This window comes from Cebus imitator, unplaced genomic scaffold (genome assembly GCF_001604975.1).
Source record: "Cebus imitator isolate Cc_AM_T3 unplaced genomic scaffold, Cebus_imitator-1.0 Scaffold434, whole genome shotgun sequence".
Lineage (NCBI taxonomy): Eukaryota > Metazoa > Chordata > Mammalia > Primates > Cebidae > Cebus > Cebus imitator.
The window spans coordinates 1,675,085-1,692,666 of NW_016107749.1; the positions used below are offsets into that span (position 1 = coordinate 1,675,085).

Consider the following 17,582-nt stretch of genomic DNA (forward strand, 5'->3'; position numbering starts at 1 on the left):
ACCAACTCAATGAAATAAAACGAGAAGACAAGATTAGAGAAAAAAGGGTAAAAAGGAATGAACAAAGTCTCCAAGAAATATGGGACTATGGGAAAAGACCTAATCTATGTTCAATAGGTGTACCTGAATGTGATAAAGAGAATGAATCCAAGTTGGAAAATATTCTTCAGGATATTATTCCGGAAAACTTTCCCAACCTAACAAGGCAGGACAATATTCAACTCCTGGTAATACAGAGAACACCACAAAGATATTCCTCAAGAAGAGCAACCCCAAGGCACATAACTGTCAGATTCACCACGGTTGAAATGAAGGAGAAAATGCTAAGGGCAGCCAGAGAGAAAGGTCAGGTTACCCACAAAGGGAAGCCTATCAGACTCACAGCAGATCTCTCAGCAGAAATCCTACAAGCCAGAAGAGAGTGGGGGCCAATATTCAACATCCTTAAAGAAAAGAACTTTCAACCCAGAATTTCATATCCAGCCAAACTAAGCTTTATAAGTGATGGAAAAATAAAATCTTTTGTGAACAAGCAAGTACTCAGAGATTTCATAACCACCAGGCCTGTTTTACGAGAGCTTCTGAAAGAAGCACTACACATAGAAAGGAACAACCAGTATCAGCCATTCCAAAAATATACCAAAAGGTAAATAGCATCAACATAATGAAGAATCTACATCAACTAATGGGAAAAACAGCCAGCTGGGTCAAATGGCAGTATTAAACTCACATATATTATTAATTATTAATCCTAAATTTAAATCCACTAAATGCCCCAATCAAAAGACACAGACAGGCAAATTGGATAAAAAGCCAAAACCCATCGGTATGCTGCATCCAGATCCATCTCACATGCAAGGATACACAAAGACTCAAAACAAAGGGATGGAGGAAGATTTACCAACCAAATGGAGAGCAAAAAAATAAAAATAAAAAAAAAAGCAGGAGTTGCAATTCTCGCCTCTGATAAAATAGACTTTAAAGCAACAAAGAGCAAAAGAGGCAAAGAAGGAAACTACATAATGGTAAAAGGATCAATGCAACAAGAAGAACTAACAATCCTAAATATATACGCACCCAATACAGGAGCACCCAGATACATTAGGCAAGCTCTTAATGACTTATAAATAGAGACTTAGACTCCCACACAACAATAGTGGGAGACTTTAACATCACATTGTCAATATTAGACAGATCAACGAGACAGAAAATTAACAAGGATATTCAGGACTTGAACTCAGACCCAGAACAAGTAAACTTAACAACATTTATAGAACTCTCCAACCCAAATCCACAAAACATACATTCTTCTCAGTACCACATCATACCTACTCCAAAAGTGACTACATAATTGGAAGTAAATCACTCCTCAGTAATTGCATAGCATTTCACAGGTTTAAATGAAATACTGGTTGGCTGTTTGTTATTTTCCTCCCTTATTCCTTCCTGTCTCCACTGTTAAGCATAATTATTCGCATAAAAGAGGTTTTCAATGCCCATTTTTAGACTGCATTCTAGCCTGAGCAATAAAGCAAGACTCCTCTTCTCTCTCCCTCTTTCTCTTCCTCTTTCTTTCTCTTTCATTCTTTTTCTTTCTCTCTTTCCTTCTTTTCTTCTTTTTTCCCAAAACAAAAAACAAAAAACAAAAAAATACTGCTCTTTCACCATAGCTCATTATCTCTAATGTGTAAGAAAATAGTAAGGAAAAAAAGTTCCTTAAAATTTTGTGCATAAACTACTTTTTATTACTTTGGTGTAATAACACTAATGACCAAACAATGAGCAAGCTACAGGTGATTTGTATAACAGTCAATTTTGGTTTTCTGGCAATCTTTCAAGGTCCAGGATGTAATACAAACTTGATTACTATGTAAATATCAGTCTCTACAAAAAAATTAAAAATTAGCTGGGCATGGTAGACCATGTCTACATTCTCAGCTACTCAGGAGGCTGAGACCTGAGGATTGTGTGAGCCCAGGAATTTGAGGCTGCAGTGAGCTATAGTCACACCACTGCATTCCAGCCTCAGCAACAGAGTGTGAAAGCCTCCCTCTAAAAACAGAAAAACAAAACAAAAACAATAATAATAAAAAGTAAAACTAAACCTAAACTTTACCCCGATACTCTTTTTTCCCTTTAACAAAGTTACCAGACACGGGCTCAACTCTAACAAGCACCTATCAGTCCTCTAAAAAAGTAAAAAATAATTTCAGGTAATTGGTACCAACTTCTACAATGTTGTAGCCAACTAGCAGCACAATTTCCAAAGATACTTTATTGTTTAAGTAGCTACTAATAGGTTAATAAGCCGCCACAGAGGCAGGTGAAATAGGATGATTTGTCTAAACTAGTAATGGATTAAAAGATCTTGAATGGTCATGTTATTAATATATAGCAAATACAGGTAAAATCACAAATTTTACTTAGAAAATCCAAATCGCTCTAAAAAACAGATCAATATATATTCTGTATGAAGTGATTTTTGCACGGGGCATCTGAGAATACGTCCAAGAAAATGTCTAGCTTCTATCAGTCATGCTAGTTAACTATGAATAAGCTTGACTAGTGGGCAATGCATGTAGTCTTTACCTTTTGGGACTAGGAAAATCCTATTTATCCGAGACTCCTAAAAACCCCCCTGGGTTATAAGTTCTGAATCTTCTCACACATACCCTTCCCCCTAAAATTCTCATGTCCTCAGGCCTGACCACTCCTTTGTGACAGTTGCTGCCTTATAAAGACATAATTCCAGTGTGAAGAATTTCTATTGGAAAATCTGGGATTGACAGGAAGTTGACAAGGACTCAGTAAAAATAACCATTCCTAACAAAGTATATATATATATAAATATAAACAGGCAGTCACTGGTCAGACGCTTTCCTCAGCTGAGTCACTGGACCATGGAAAACCCCAAGTTTGCACCTGAGAGGCTCTGAAATACTACCCTCTGGAGTGCAAATATAAAACACATTAGGCTTGGAGAAACTGCTCTAAAGCAACTTGTTGGATCAGCTAGATTTAGAAATATAATGGATGGTTGGTAAAAGGTAACTCTAGGAGCTGCCAAGAAAAACTCAGTTCCAAGAACCCTTCCCATAAAATTAGGCTTTCCAGAGACACTCATCTAAGATGTTCCAGAGAGGTTTAATGAGTCCTCTCTGCTGTCCCTTTCAAATCTAAATACTTACTCAAAAAGTCTCTAGAGCCATCTGTTAAGGCCAAAGGAAATCGTCCCGGTATATTTACATCACAAAAGTTTATGCCACATTGTAAGGAAGTCTAAAAAGCCAAATGCATGCACAACTACTTGGGAGGCTGAAGTGGGAGGACTGGCTGAACCCAAGAGTTCAGGACCAGCCTCAAAAAATAAATAAAAAAATAAATAGCCAAATGCTGCTACTCCAGACTTGATATACAGTGAAAAAGAATGAAAGAATGTTAGGTTTTTTGACAGTGGACTTTACAGTTTCTCAAAAACTTTCCCTTTTAATATATGAGTAACACCCTACATTAGTTTTCTATGGCTGCTGTAGAAATTACCACAAGTACTGACTTCACACAAGTGGATTCTCAGTTCCAGAAGTCATGAATCTGAAATGGCTTTTACAGGGCTGGTTGCATCTGAGGGCTCTGAGGGCAGAATGCCTCCTTGCCTTTTTCATCTTCTAGAGGACCACCTGCATTCCTTGGCTCCCGTTCCCTTCATCAGTCACTACAACCTCTTGTTTCCATCATGAAATCTCCCCCCACTCACTCTGGTCTGCCTCCCTCTTCCAAGGCCTCATGTGGTCATACTGGGCCAATGCAGACAATCCAGGATAATCTCCCAACTCAAAATTCTGAATCTGACACATCTGCAGTGTCTCCTTTCCTATATTCATAGGTTCTAGAGATTAGGACATGGACATCTTTTAGGCATCATTATTCAGCCTACCACACACTTAGCAGATTTAAAATTCTACGAAGTACACTTACCTACAGTATCTCATTTAGGTACTTACAAGGTGTTATCATTCCTATTTAATGAATGAGAAAGCAGCTCTAGAAAACTTAATTGCTTGGCAACAGTCATATAGTTAGTGATAGAACCCAAATCAGAGATCATATGGCCCTAAAGATCATGTAATAGAAGCACACACCACTTCTCCTCCACCAGACTGCCTGTAAATCACTGGCCTTTGGCCTTTCATTTTCTTACAAAGTTTTTTTAATAGAATATATCTTTATATATGAACCCCTTTTTTTCCCTTCTGAGACGGAGTTTCACTCTTGTCGCCCAGGCTGGAGTGTAATGGTGTGTTCTCACCTCACTGCAACCACCTCTCGGGTTCAAGCGATTCTCCTGCCTCAGCCTCCTGAGTAGCTGGGATTATAGGCACCTGCTACCATGTCCGGCTATTGTTTTTTGTATGTTTAGTAGTAACAGGGTTTCACCATGTTGGCCAGGTTAGTCTTGAACTCCTGACTTCAGGTCAGGATCTGTCCACCTTGGCCTCCCAAAGTGCTGGGAATACAGGAGTGAGCAACCATGCCCAGCCTAAAGATATATTCTTTACCACCATCTTATCTGCTCATCCACCTTTTTTTCCGGAGGAAGGCAAGCAAATGAAGGAAAATGTCTGCATATAGTAAAGATTTGGTTTATAAGTCTACAAGACAATACTGCATCTACAAGCAGAGAATTCCTGTTAGACAAATAAAAGTACCCTGACATTTTATCTGCCCAAAGGAATTGCACTTACTTATTCAAGTGTCAGATGGACAAACATGACACTAAGCATAAAATCTGTTCTTAGTAACTCTTAAAAATGTATACTGTAGATTGTTTGGCTGGGGGACAGGGTGGCAAAAAATAATAATAAAAAAAAAGTACAGAAAAAAATGTACACAATAGTAGCAAAGCAAGAAGCTGTAACAAACCATCATATTTCCTAATTCTTTTGATATACATTTAAGACTAATGTTAGCAAAGAAGATAGGATGCACAGCAAAGCACATGGAAAGAAAGTTGCAGCATTTGTTCAAAATGATGTAAACTCATGGATCTTCTAGACCAGCGGTTCTCAAAGCTGCTGGGGCACCCAAATCACCTGGAGGATTTGGTAAAACACAGATTGCTGGCCCTACCCCACAGTTTCCAGTTCAGCAGATCTGGGGCAGACCCAAGCATTCATAAATTTCTAAAAAGTTTCCAGGCAATAAAGATGCTACTAATCCAAAGACCATACCTTAAAAACCAGCTTCAGATAAAATTCACATTTTCACAGCAATTCAGAAAAACTACTGAATATATTATGAAAGCAGGTATGGTGAATTTTTATTTGAAATAGCAAAAACAAACCCCCAAACCCAATGCAGGAAAACAACCACCGCCACCACCACCACACACGCATACACATACAGACACACACACAAAGGGGAAAAAAAAGGCCCGGAGGGGAAAAAAACCTCATAGTGACAGTCGGTTCCCCAAACAGAACAAACCTGAGCTACTCGAACTGAATTGCTCATGACTGTGCAAGTTATCCATCTGCCCTTTACTAACTGCTCTTCAAGGATTAAATGTGATAACACACATAGCAGCCTCCTGTGAGGTGGGCAGAGGAAACAAAGGCTCAGAAAAGCCAAGGGTTTACCATGAAGCACCAGGAAAAGTCTCCACATTCAGTGGGAGGTAAACATGGTCCACCCCTGAACAATTTTAGAATGCTGAAAAAACTAAGTTTTGGTGATATGTGCCGAATTACACTCTAGCAGTCCGATGTTAAGTAAATCTAGTACTGCCAACATACAATGGAGAAGAAGCAAGCCGACAGCACAGGTTTTTCTTTTTCTTTTTAAATCATGGTAGCTATGTGCTGTGTGACCACCTTCCTTTTGCAACAGCTACACCTAGAAATCAATAAAACAATAATTGATGGGCAAGAGCCTGAGGTGCTATCAAAGCCAAACACATGTTAAATTGTATATTTTGTACATTTTATTAAGGCAGGAAACCATTTTAATAATACTAAAAAGATTTTCTGAAAGACTCAAGCAAAAATGGCTGCCAATCGGGCCTATCCAAAATTCAATCAGCATGAACGCCCCAAAGTCTAAGGAAGCATCTTCAAGTTACAGAACTTTGCAAAGGTTATCAACCCAACCAGAAGCTAACTTCCTGTTATTCCTACTCCTTTTAAATAAGTCATCACCAAGTGTTTCCAAAGCAGAGCATTTTGTTTTCTTATAATCAAAACCTGTTCAAGTGAGACAAAACAGTGCAGTAAGAATATCCTTATATTTATGACATTCAAGATCACTGTTTGGACCAAAGAGCATGTCCGGATTTTCAGCACCTGCATGTAACTGTTTCATGATGACCCTCCCCAAGGGGCAGGGAAGGAAGAAGTGTGCAGGGCTTGCCTGACCCTATCTCTAGTGTGCAGGAAAGAGGAGAGGGAACTCAGTATCCCTCCAGCCACGGTTTCTTCTCTTTGTATGGACGGATCACTAGACCCCAAAAAGTGCAAGAATAAGAGAAGGGGACTATCGGTGATTAATCCTTGTACTAATAACTTATAAAGTACACCCTCTCAGCATAAGAGATCCCATATAGCACAATAAATGAACAGAAATAACGGTTTTCTGGCATTTTGCAACTACCCAATTAGAAACTGATGAATGTAAAACAAAACAAAACAATTTTTGCGCTGGGCGTGGTGGCTCACACCTCTAATTCCAGAACTTTGGGAGGCCTGAGATTAGGAGTTTGAGACCAGCCTGGCCAGCATGGTGAAACCCCGTCTCTACTAAAAATACAAAAATTAGCCGAGCGTGGTGGCGGGTGCCTGTAATCCCAGCCACGTGGGAGGGGAGGCAAGAGAACCACTTGAAACCGGGAGGCAGAGGTTGCAGTGAGCCGAGATCATACCACTGTCCTCCAGCCCGGGCAACAAAAGCAAAACTCCATCTCAAACAAATAATGGGAAGCTGTTAAGCCCAAATCTTATCACTGGCAACAAATATTATCAATTCTTTAACAAAATCTGCCAAATATTCAAATCTGAATAACCATAGTTTGTCAGTTATTCTTACAAGTAAAAAATGATATCCATGAAAAAAGATGCTAGGTCAGCATGTAACTCAAATAACCCTACAGGTACTTTTCCTTATAACAACCATAGTACTAATGCAGCAGAAGTGCCTTGTGTGTACTTCGCATTACATCACACAAAGCATTAAAAAGATATGCAATCTAGTGTCAAGATTTAATAAAAGGAGTATATTTTACTACTTCATTAAGGGCATTCTTAGGTGAAACTGGCTTTTAAAAAAAGCTAACTATAGAGTGTGTGGTGGTGAAAAATACAATGGCTATGAGCACACTTTGGTGCCACCGCCTTGATTCACGCTTAGGCACCAGCAGTACCATAGATACAAATGTTAACACAGAGAAAAAGATAACTTCTCAGAAACATTACATAAAGGTTTGACCTTCAGGATCCCATGAGAGATTTCCAGAGGAATAAGGGCCACACTTTGCGAGGTGCTAATCTTGAGAAGCACTGACAGTTACCCAGTTTATCACTTTGTGGCCCTTCGAGATTGTTTACTCTTTTAATAGAAGTGTTGGCTACTCTGACACCCTCCCACGCACTCATGAGGTAATACTCCTGGTTACACACTGACTCTTACTGCTGCTGTTTCATGTCTTATCATATCTGTTGCTCCACACTCATAGTGAACTGGACACTACTCTACAATGCACTGCTTAATCAGAACAGCTCAGCATCTGATCTGCAACAGCCAGTACAGCGTGGTTTAAGAGCACGGGCTCTAAAGTCAGTTTGCTTGGGTTCCAATCCTGGGTGTACCACTTACTAGCTATAAGGCCTTGTACAGACTATTTATCCTCATTTGCAAAATGAGTATGGTAGTATCTACTGATGAAAGTTGTAAGGATTCAACAACCTATTCAGTGTTTGGCATGGGTCCTTACACACAGGAAGTGCTCACAACATGTTACCAATAGTCTAAATATTACTATATTTATTAGTATATATTACTATAATACTGGGATAGTAGATGTATTCTAAGTTGTAGCAAAGAAATTTTATACAGTAGTCAAGACTAGGCTGCACTCCCGGGAAGAAGCCTACGCTCTAACAGCGGTATTTCCCAAGCTAGCCTGGAAAAATCACCTAAGGCAGGGGTCCCCAACCCCCAGGACAGACTGGGACCGGTTAGTGGCCTATTAGGAACTGGGCCTCACTGCAGGAGAGAGAGGCAGGCAAGTCAGTGAAGCTTCATCTGTTTTTACAGCCTCTTCCCATCGCTCGCATTAACATCTGAGTTCCACCTTCTGTCAGATCAGACAGCAGCATTAGATTCTCATAGGAGGGCAAACCCTATCGTGAACAGCATGTGCAAGGCATCTAGGTTGTGCACTCATGAGAATCGAATGCCTGATGATCTGTCACTGACTCCCATCACCCTCAGATGGGACTGAGTAGTTGCAGAAAAACAAGTTCAGAGCTCCCACTGATTCTACATTATGAGGAGTTGTATAATTATTATATATTACAATGTAATAAGAGAAATAAAATGCAACATAATGTGCTTGAATCATCCTGAAAACATCCTCCCACTCCTTCCCATCCGTAGAAAAACTGTCTTCCACAAAACCAGTCCCTGATGCCAAAAAGGTTGGAGGCCTGTAACCTAAGGTACTTCCAAATCTAGATTACTGTGTTCCAACCTAGACTATACAGCATAATAAACTTTAGGGAAAGAGCCTTAGAATCCATGAAACAACACGTTAAGGAATTCCTATTATTATGCAAGGTTGGGACATACACCTCTAGAGAGAACATTGTATTTGAGGAATCTGGAACTATTAAAAGACTGATAGTCAATCATCAAAAGTCATTTTCTGAATTAACTGAAATAGTAAGGCATAATTTACCTGAAAAGACACCTCCAGACATGACAAAGTTTATCTTGAAAAAGACACGTTCAAAAAAAGAATTTAAAATGGAGAAATAATGCATTTCTTCTATTCTAAGACACAGTGTATTGTAAAATAGCATACATTTCCCAAAACAGTTACATACCACTTTCCTCTTCAGACTCTGATCAAAGTTTGAGCTGAAACTTTCTTCACATTCAAAATCTAATGATTTTTCTGAACTTTTGGCCATCACCAGTTATGCAATAGTATCAGAGAAACATGTCACTTCTCAAAAGCCAGAATTCTGTTCTTTTTGACATCTTTGGGGCTGACAGCATAATTTCGAGGCAAATAAAAGAACATCTGAGAATCCTATGAATTCTGTATTTCGTTAAACTCAGTTTCATCTTTCCTCAAATAGATGTCCCTAGAAATTAAGCAGTTTCTCTTAAAAATGATGTTTCTTTAAAAAAATTAGTGCTTGAGTGATATTCCATCCCAAGTCATGAATCAGTCACAGTTAACCCCCATTATCTCTCAAATGCTCTACAATGTATTCCTAAGATTTAGCTATTTCTATTGCTTTTAACTGTATTATTTATCTTGGTACAGGCTATTTCCTATACATAAAATAATCCTTGTAGCATAGTCTTTTTGAGAAAGATAACCAAAGTAATTCCTTATCTAAATTTAACTTAAAATGCTGCCATGTGTAATGTTGCCAGTGCAAATAACTTTAATTAGGCGACAAATGGTTGAGAAGACACTTCCACACATGGCAAAGTTTATATATATATGCAGGCAATGACATCTGCAACAGCACTTGTGAATTTCTTTTGCCATTAAGGACTACAAAGGACCATCAAAAATATTTAACAGTGTTGAGAAAAAGTTTATCTTAGGAGTTGAACAACTATGGTGTTAGACAATTCATGTATTAAAAATAATTTTTTTTTGAGATAGAGTCTTGCTCTGTTCTCCAGGCTGAAGTGCAGAGGCACAATCACGGCTCACTGCAACCTCTGCCTCCCACGTTCCAGTGATTCTCCTGCCTCAGCCTCCTGAGGAGCTGAGATTACAGGCATGCACCACCACGCCCAACTGATTTTTGTACTTTTAGTAGAGACGAGGTTTCACCATGTTGGCCAGCCTTGTCTCAAATGCCTAACCTCAAGTGATCCGCCCACCTCAGTCTCCCAAAGTGCTGGGATTACAGGTGTGAGCCACCGCACCCAGCCCATGTATAAAAGTTATAGTTTGCCCCAGGCAACATAGTGAGACCTTATCTTGACAAAAAATAAATTAGGCATGGTGGTGTGTACCTATAATCCTAGCCACTCAGGAGGATGAAGTGGGAGGATCCCTTGAGCCTGGGAAGTCATGGGTGCAGTGGAGCCATGGTCATGCCACTGCAATCCAGCCTGGGTGACAGAGTGAGACCGTGTCACTACAAAAGAAAAAAAAATGTTAGGGAAAAAATGGTATCTGATAAAGTGGAATACGGAGCAAATTCAGTAACTGAGGACAAGAAGACAGGATATAAGGCACTTCTTTCCAAAGGGCAGTCTATGGGCCGCCAGTACTGCCCAATCACTTGTCAGGTGGTCAACAGATAGATGATGTGGTAATTTCTAAGGAAAATCAATAAAATAATATTTTCATATACATCTGAAGTATAAGATTAATAACTTCACAGAAATCCTGAAGTAATCTTAAAGGGTGGGTGTGCCATAAGGACTACTGTCCCAAGTTTACCACACCTAACATCTCCTGTTCATAATAAAAATTTTTAAGTCTCTTCATTATACTGAAATTATATTAATACTCTACATAACTTAAAAAATCATTACAATGTCCTAACTATAATATGTAGAATAAAGAAAAGGAAGTTAATTCATAATAAAACACTACTTAACATTAAAACTGGAGCATCAATATACTAGGAAATATCATGATACAGTAAGATGCTTGCATCAACATGAAACATCACCACGAATGTAACAGCAACAAATGCAAACTGAATCAAGTGTGTCAAATGGTGACTACAACACCATGAGGAGTACCGCCATAGGTGATGCATTTTACCAGAATGGCAAGCTCTTGGTAAAGCCTTAAATGAAAGGACATTACTCACTCCTTGATTTACACCACAGTGCCATTCATAGAAAATGTAGTGTATTATGTAAAAAATGATCTGTTTATATGTAAAATACTTTAGATGTTTGAGTAATTAAAGGAGCTTCAAACACCATATGAGACAGAATAGTTATTCATTGTATAGCACTTTTTTGCACACTGCAAGACATCTAGCAGACGTAAACCCTGTCCACTCAATGTCTGTAATGACCTCTACTATGCTGCCAAACAAAAATGCTCTCACAAATTTCAAAAATTCACCCCAGGAAACGGTATTACCATAGCTGAAAACTACTGAGCTAAATGGGTATATATGACTAGGCTTGGGTAATCCTTTGCTTGCTACTATTTACTTCTTATGTTAGCGTTTTTGCTACTACACAGTATGACTTTGTAGCTGCAATTCACCATAATGGATCAACAGAAAAGTAGTTATGAAAATAGAAACTACTACATCTAAGCATACTACAAATATATGTGATTAAATATGACTCAAGTACAAACAAGAATGGGAATATATATGTTCTGGAACAAAAGAATTCTGAATGTGATGATTTCAAATATGCAGCTGAGAATCCAAAACTAGGAATATCTGAAAACTGGATTTCACTGGACCAGAAACTACTCACCAGCAGCATGTTGTCCAAAATGAAAATGTATCAAACAGTGACATAATGCCATTGAAGCTTTCATACTGTTTTCAACAAATTTAACCAAAACTGTTTAGCTTGCTGTAAAGGATGTAGACTGCAAACGAAAACATTCCATTTTAAATTATTACATTGTTAACAATGAAAAAAGAACATTCAGATTCAGAATAAAAGCAAAGTAATAAAGAAAAAATATACAAGGATAAATGCAAACATAAAGCTAGAAAGAATAGAAAGCAGAGTCTTGAATAAATGTTCGTACAGCCATGATCACAACAGCATTATTCACAACAGCCAGAGGGTGGAAGCAACCCATGCCCACCCATGAAATAACAGATAAGAAAAATGTGGCCCAGGCCGGGCGCAGTGGCTCACGCCTGTAATCCCAGCACTTTGGGAGGCCGAGGCGGGTGGATCACGAGGTCAAGACATCGAGACCATCCTGGTCAACATGGTGAAACCCCGTCTCTACTAAAAATACAAAACACTACCCGGGCATGGTGGCGCGTGCCTGTAATCCCANTAAGCCAGACATTCAAGATTTACAAAATGTAAAACAATGTCCTTTTCTCACTAATGTTTTTGTTTGGGAAATACTGGGTTTTTAAAATTAAGAATGTATTTAACATTCATTTGGATTGCTATTGTATAAAAACAGGATTCGTGTGTTGACAGGGATGTGAAGAAATTAGAACACAGGCACATTGTTGGTAAGAATATAAAATGGTTCAGTCACGATGGACAACAGCATGACGATTCCTCAAAATACAAAACATCGGAATTACCCTGCGATTCCGCAATTCCGCTTCTGGGTAAACACACAAAAGAACTGAAAGCGGAGTCTCAAAAGTTTATCTTTGTACACCAGTGTTTGCATTCACAGTATCCAAAAGGTGGGAAAAAACCCAATCTCCGTCAATGGATGAGCAGATGGATACTCAGTGATATATACATACAAGGGAATATTCAGCCTCAAAAAGGAAGGCAATTCAGACATGGGCTACAACATCTGGATGAATCTTGAGGATGTTATGATAAGTGAAATAAGTCATTCACAAAGGGACAAACATTACATGACGCCACTTACATGAAATACCCAGAGGAGTGAAAATCATAGAGACCGAAAGTAGAACAGCGCTCACAAGGGGCTGGGGGAGGCGGATGGAGAGTTGCTCATGGGGACACAGTTTCACTGTGACATGAGGAAAAGGTTCTGGAACTGGATAATAGTGATGGTTACACAACCATGTGAGTGTACTCACTGCCATTGAACTGTACATTTTAAAATGGTTAAAATGGAGCCAGGTGCAGTGGTGCACACCTGTAATCCCAGCACTTTGGGAGGCCGAGGTGGGTGGATTGCTCAAGGCCAGAAGTTCAAGAGCAGCCTGGCCAACATGGCAAAACACTATCTCTACTAAAAATACGAACATTAGCCAGGCATACTGGTACATGCTTGTAGTCCCAGCAATTCAGGAGGCTGAGACACAGAATCACTTTAACCCCAGAGGCAGAGGTTGCAGTGAGATTACACCACTGCACTCCAGCCTGGGCAACAGAGCAAGACTCTACCTCAAAAAAAAAAAAAAGATTAAAATGGTAATCTTTATGTTATATATACACTTTACCAAAGTTTTCAAAAAAGAGTAAAAAGTAAAAAGCTGGTAAATTAGAAAGCAGAACTGACATAAAATCTGTTGGCAAATGAAACTAATAAATCACTGAAGGCTGAATCATTCCTTGGTATCCATGAGCGATACCAAGGATCCCCCTCAGATAACAAAATCCACATATACTCAAGTCCTTTATATAAAATGGCTGGACACAGTGGCTCACACCTGTAATCCCAGCACTTTGGGAGGTTGAGGTGGGTAGACCACCTAAAGTCAGAAGTTCAAGACCAGCCTGGCCAACATGGTAAAACCTCATCTCTACTAAAAATACAAAAATTAGCTGGGTGTGATGGCACACACCTGTAATCCCAGCTACTTGGGAGGCTAAGGCAGGGGAATCACTTGGACCCAGGAGGTGGAGCTGCAGTAAACCAAGATCACACCACTGCACTCCAGCATGGGTGACAAGAGCGAAATTCTGTTGGGGGAAGGCATAGTATTTATATATAACCTACACACATCCTTCTCTACACTTAAATTGCCTCTACATTACTTGTAATACCTAATATAATGTAAATGCCACATAAATATAGTTGAATAATCCTTACCTGAAATGCTTGAGACCAGAAGTGTTTTTGGATTTGGGGTTTTTCAGATTTTGGGATATTTGTATCACATATTTACTGGTTCAACATCCCTAAGTTGAAAATTAGAAATGCTCAAATAAGTATGTCCTTTGAGTATCATGGCACTCAAAAAGTTTCTGAATTTAGAGCATTTCAGATTTCTGGATTAGGGATGCTCAACCTGTTGTTGTTAGGCCATATTTTAAAGAACATGTGTTGTTTTATCATTGTATTGTTATTATTTTCTTTTCCAAATATTCTGATCCAAGGTTGAATCAGAATTAGTTAGATGAATCCAATGATGCGGGCCCCACAGATACAGAGGGCTGACTGTATTAACAAAATTTAAACAGGAGGACTCTCAACTCAGAATGTGAAGTTGTAACTGCTATGAGAACTGTCCTCTCACTATAAACAGCTAGAAAACCAGACAACATACATGAAATAACAGTTTTTAGACACTGGGCAAGAAGTAGCACAAGGCTGTGATCCTCCGCCAAGGAAAGGAAACAAAAGGTAAACTTTACCAAACTTACAGCCGGGTGACAACTCCCAGCCTTCACTTCAAGGAAAGAACACTGAAACAAAATACAAGGGTCTCAGTGAACTGAGGAGCTAATAGAGCTAGGGGAAGCTGAGGCAGCTAGAATTTGCAGGACACAGTACTGGAGAAGCTGGAGCTGCGTGCAGAGAGCTCTGGAGGTCTGGCAGAAGGGTTCCCTTTCCTCTCAGATTTCCAAGTGCTTGAGAGAAAGTCTCCCCAAGGTCAAGGAACAATCTATGGGAAAGCAATAAGCCCAACACTTCCCAGAGCTCCCACACCGTTTGTTACGCTGACCATGAAAAAACCACAGGGTCCCTAGAAGGATCAACACCTTGCGGGGTGGGGGTGAGGGGGCTAAATTAGTCCAAAGATAAAGATTGCTATGACTAGCCACAAAAACCTTATAAGTAAGCTTCGCAAGGATTGAACTGATCCAAACATTACTTAACTGTGTGACCAAATACAATCTGACAGTCTTTAGAGGAATATAGCAAATCCAGTGTCCAGCAATATAAAATATAAAATTCACAATGTCCAAGCATACAAGGAAGTGAAAAAGATGACCCATGTCAGGATGAAAACTAATTGAAATAAATCTGTAAATGATAGAAATAATGAAATTAGAATACAAGGATGTTAAAACAAACAATATGTAGTTCATATGTATGTGATGTGGAAAGGAAATAGTTTTTCTGACCAAAATGGAAATTGTAAAGATTTTTAAAGTACAGTATCTCAAATTAAAAACACATTGGCTGAGAATAACAGCAGATGAGACCTTGCAGAAGGTAAGATGGCTTAACTTGAAGATGCAGCAATAAAAAGTACCCACAGTGGGCCGGGCACAGTGGCTCATGCCTGTAATCCCAGCACTTTGGGAGGCCGCAGTGGATAGATGATGAGGTCAAGAGATCAAGACCATCCTGGTCAACATGATGATACCCTGTCTCTACCAAAAATACAAAAATTAGCTTTGCATGGTGGTGCACATCTGTAGTCCCAGCTACCTGGGAGGCTGAGATAGGAGAATCACTTGAACCCAGGAGGTGTGGGTTGCAGTGAGCCGAGATCGGACCACTGCACTCCAGCCTGGCGACAGAGCTAGACTCTGTCTCCAAAAGAAAAATAAAAAGTACCCACAATGAAAAGACTGAAAAAATATTAACACAGCTTCACTTGACTGACCACAGTGGTTCACGTCTGTAATCCCAACACTTTGGGAGGCCAAGGTGGGGGATCACAAGTTCAAGAAATCGAGACCATCTTGGCCAACACGATGAAACCCCGTCTCTACTAAAAATATAAAAATTAGTCGGGTGTGGTGGCACACACCTGTAGTCCCAGCTACTCAGCACGCTGAGGCAGGAGAATCTCTTGAACCCAGGAGGTGTAGGTTGCAGTGAGCCAAGATCGCACCACTGCACTCCAGCCTGGTGACAGAGTGAGACTTCGTGTCAAAACAAACAATTTATAAAAATAAAATAAAAACAATAACATATCAGAGCCTCAGTAACCTGTGGGACACGATCCAGTGGTCTAACACAGCTGAACGGGAATACAGGAAGGGCAAAAGGGAAAGCGGAAAAAAAATTTGAAGAAATAATGGCTGCAAATTTTATACATATGATGAAAACTATAAATTCACAGATCCAAGAAACTCAAAAAGCCCCAAACAAAAGAAACATAAATAAAACCACATCAGCTGGGTGCAGTGGCTCATGCCTGTAATCCTAGCACTTTGGGAGGTGGAGGCAGGCAGATCACAAGATCAAGAGATCAAGACCATTCTGGCCAACATGGTGAAACCCCAACTCTATTAAAAATACAGAAATTAGATGGGCGTGGTGGCACCCGCCTGTAGTCCCAGCTATTCGGGAGGCTGGGGCAGAACTGCTTGAACCCAGGAGGTGGAGGTTGCAGTGGGCCAAGATCACACCACTGCACTCCAGCTTGGGCAACAGAGTGAGATTCTGTCACAAACAAACAAACAAAAAACACATCAAGGCACATTATAACCAAAGTGCTAAAAATCAGTGGTAAAACAAAAAACCTCATGCATCCAGAAGGAAAAGGCCACACTATTCACAGAGAAACAAAAATAACGATGAAATCAGAAATCATGCAGCAATTAGAAAATAGAAGATCTTTACTGAGGAAAAAAAAAAAAAAGTCAATATAAACTTCTATACCCAGCGATATATAGTTTTCAAATATGGAGACAAAATACTTTAGACCAATAAAAGCTGAGATAATTATCAGCAGAACCCTACTACAACTAATGTTAAAGAAATTTCTTCACGCAAAAGAAAAATACCAGATGGAAAGTGGATCTATAAAAAGAAATGAAAAGTGAAAGAAATGATAAATAAGTGAGTAAAAGACATGTTTCAAACAAAAATAATGTGTTGTGTAACATAACATCAAAAGAATTAAAATGCCTACTAGCAGCAAAACGACAGCAGTGTGGTAGACTGTATTTTCCAAAGACTGTGTCCTATCCCAGCCCACATGCCCTGCTTATGGATATAACATTGAAAGCAGAGTATATGAGTTGGGATATCAGAGGGAGTAAGGAAGGGAGGGAGGGAAAGCGTGCGTGCGTGCGTGCGTGCGTGTGTGTGTGTTGGTGGGATAGGAGATGGTTATGCACATACTCTCTGAATTAAGGCAAACCTCTGTAACTGCCTCCACCTAAAAAATACAGCAGAAGTGACACTAGTCAAGGCAAGGTCACAAAAGCCAATATGCTTCTATCTGGCTCTCTTCTCTTGGGACACTTGCCTTTAGAACTCAACTACCAGACTGTAAGAAATTTAAGCCAGCCGGGTGCAGTGGCTCTCGCCTGTAATCCCAGCACTTTGGGAGGCCGAGGCAGGAGGATCATGAGGTCAAGAGATCGAGACCATCCTGGCCAACATGGTGAACCCTGTCTCTACTAAAAATAGAAAAATTAGCTGGGCATGGTAGCGTACGCCTACAGTCCCAGCTACTAAGGAGGCTGAGGCAGGCGTATTGCTTGAATCCAGGAGGCAGGGGTTGTGGTGAGCCAAGATTGTGCCACTCCACTCTAGCCTGGCAACA

The 17,582-nt window shown here is 39.8% G+C and overlaps 1 protein-coding gene and 1 pseudogene across 3 annotated transcripts in view; one reads left to right on the forward strand and one right to left on the reverse strand.

The window, feature by feature from the left end:
- The window catches only part of SPPL3 (signal peptide peptidase like 3), a 149,807-nt gene that overhangs the window by 93,705 nt on the left and 38,520 nt on the right, over positions 1-17,582 (reverse strand). Inside the window, exon 1 of one of the 3 annotated variants that reach the window (XM_017510260.2) lies at positions 3,189-3,375. The exons of the other annotated variants lie outside the window; for them this stretch is intronic. The gene's annotated coding sequence lies outside the window, so the exon portion shown is untranslated. Of the gene's footprint in view, positions 1-3,188; positions 3,376-17,582 lie in introns of those variants that run through there. 3 annotated transcript variants of the gene reach the window in all.
- Positions 1-17,582, forward strand: part of LOC108290400 — a 27,997-nt pseudogene that overhangs the window by 3,309 nt on the left and 7,106 nt on the right.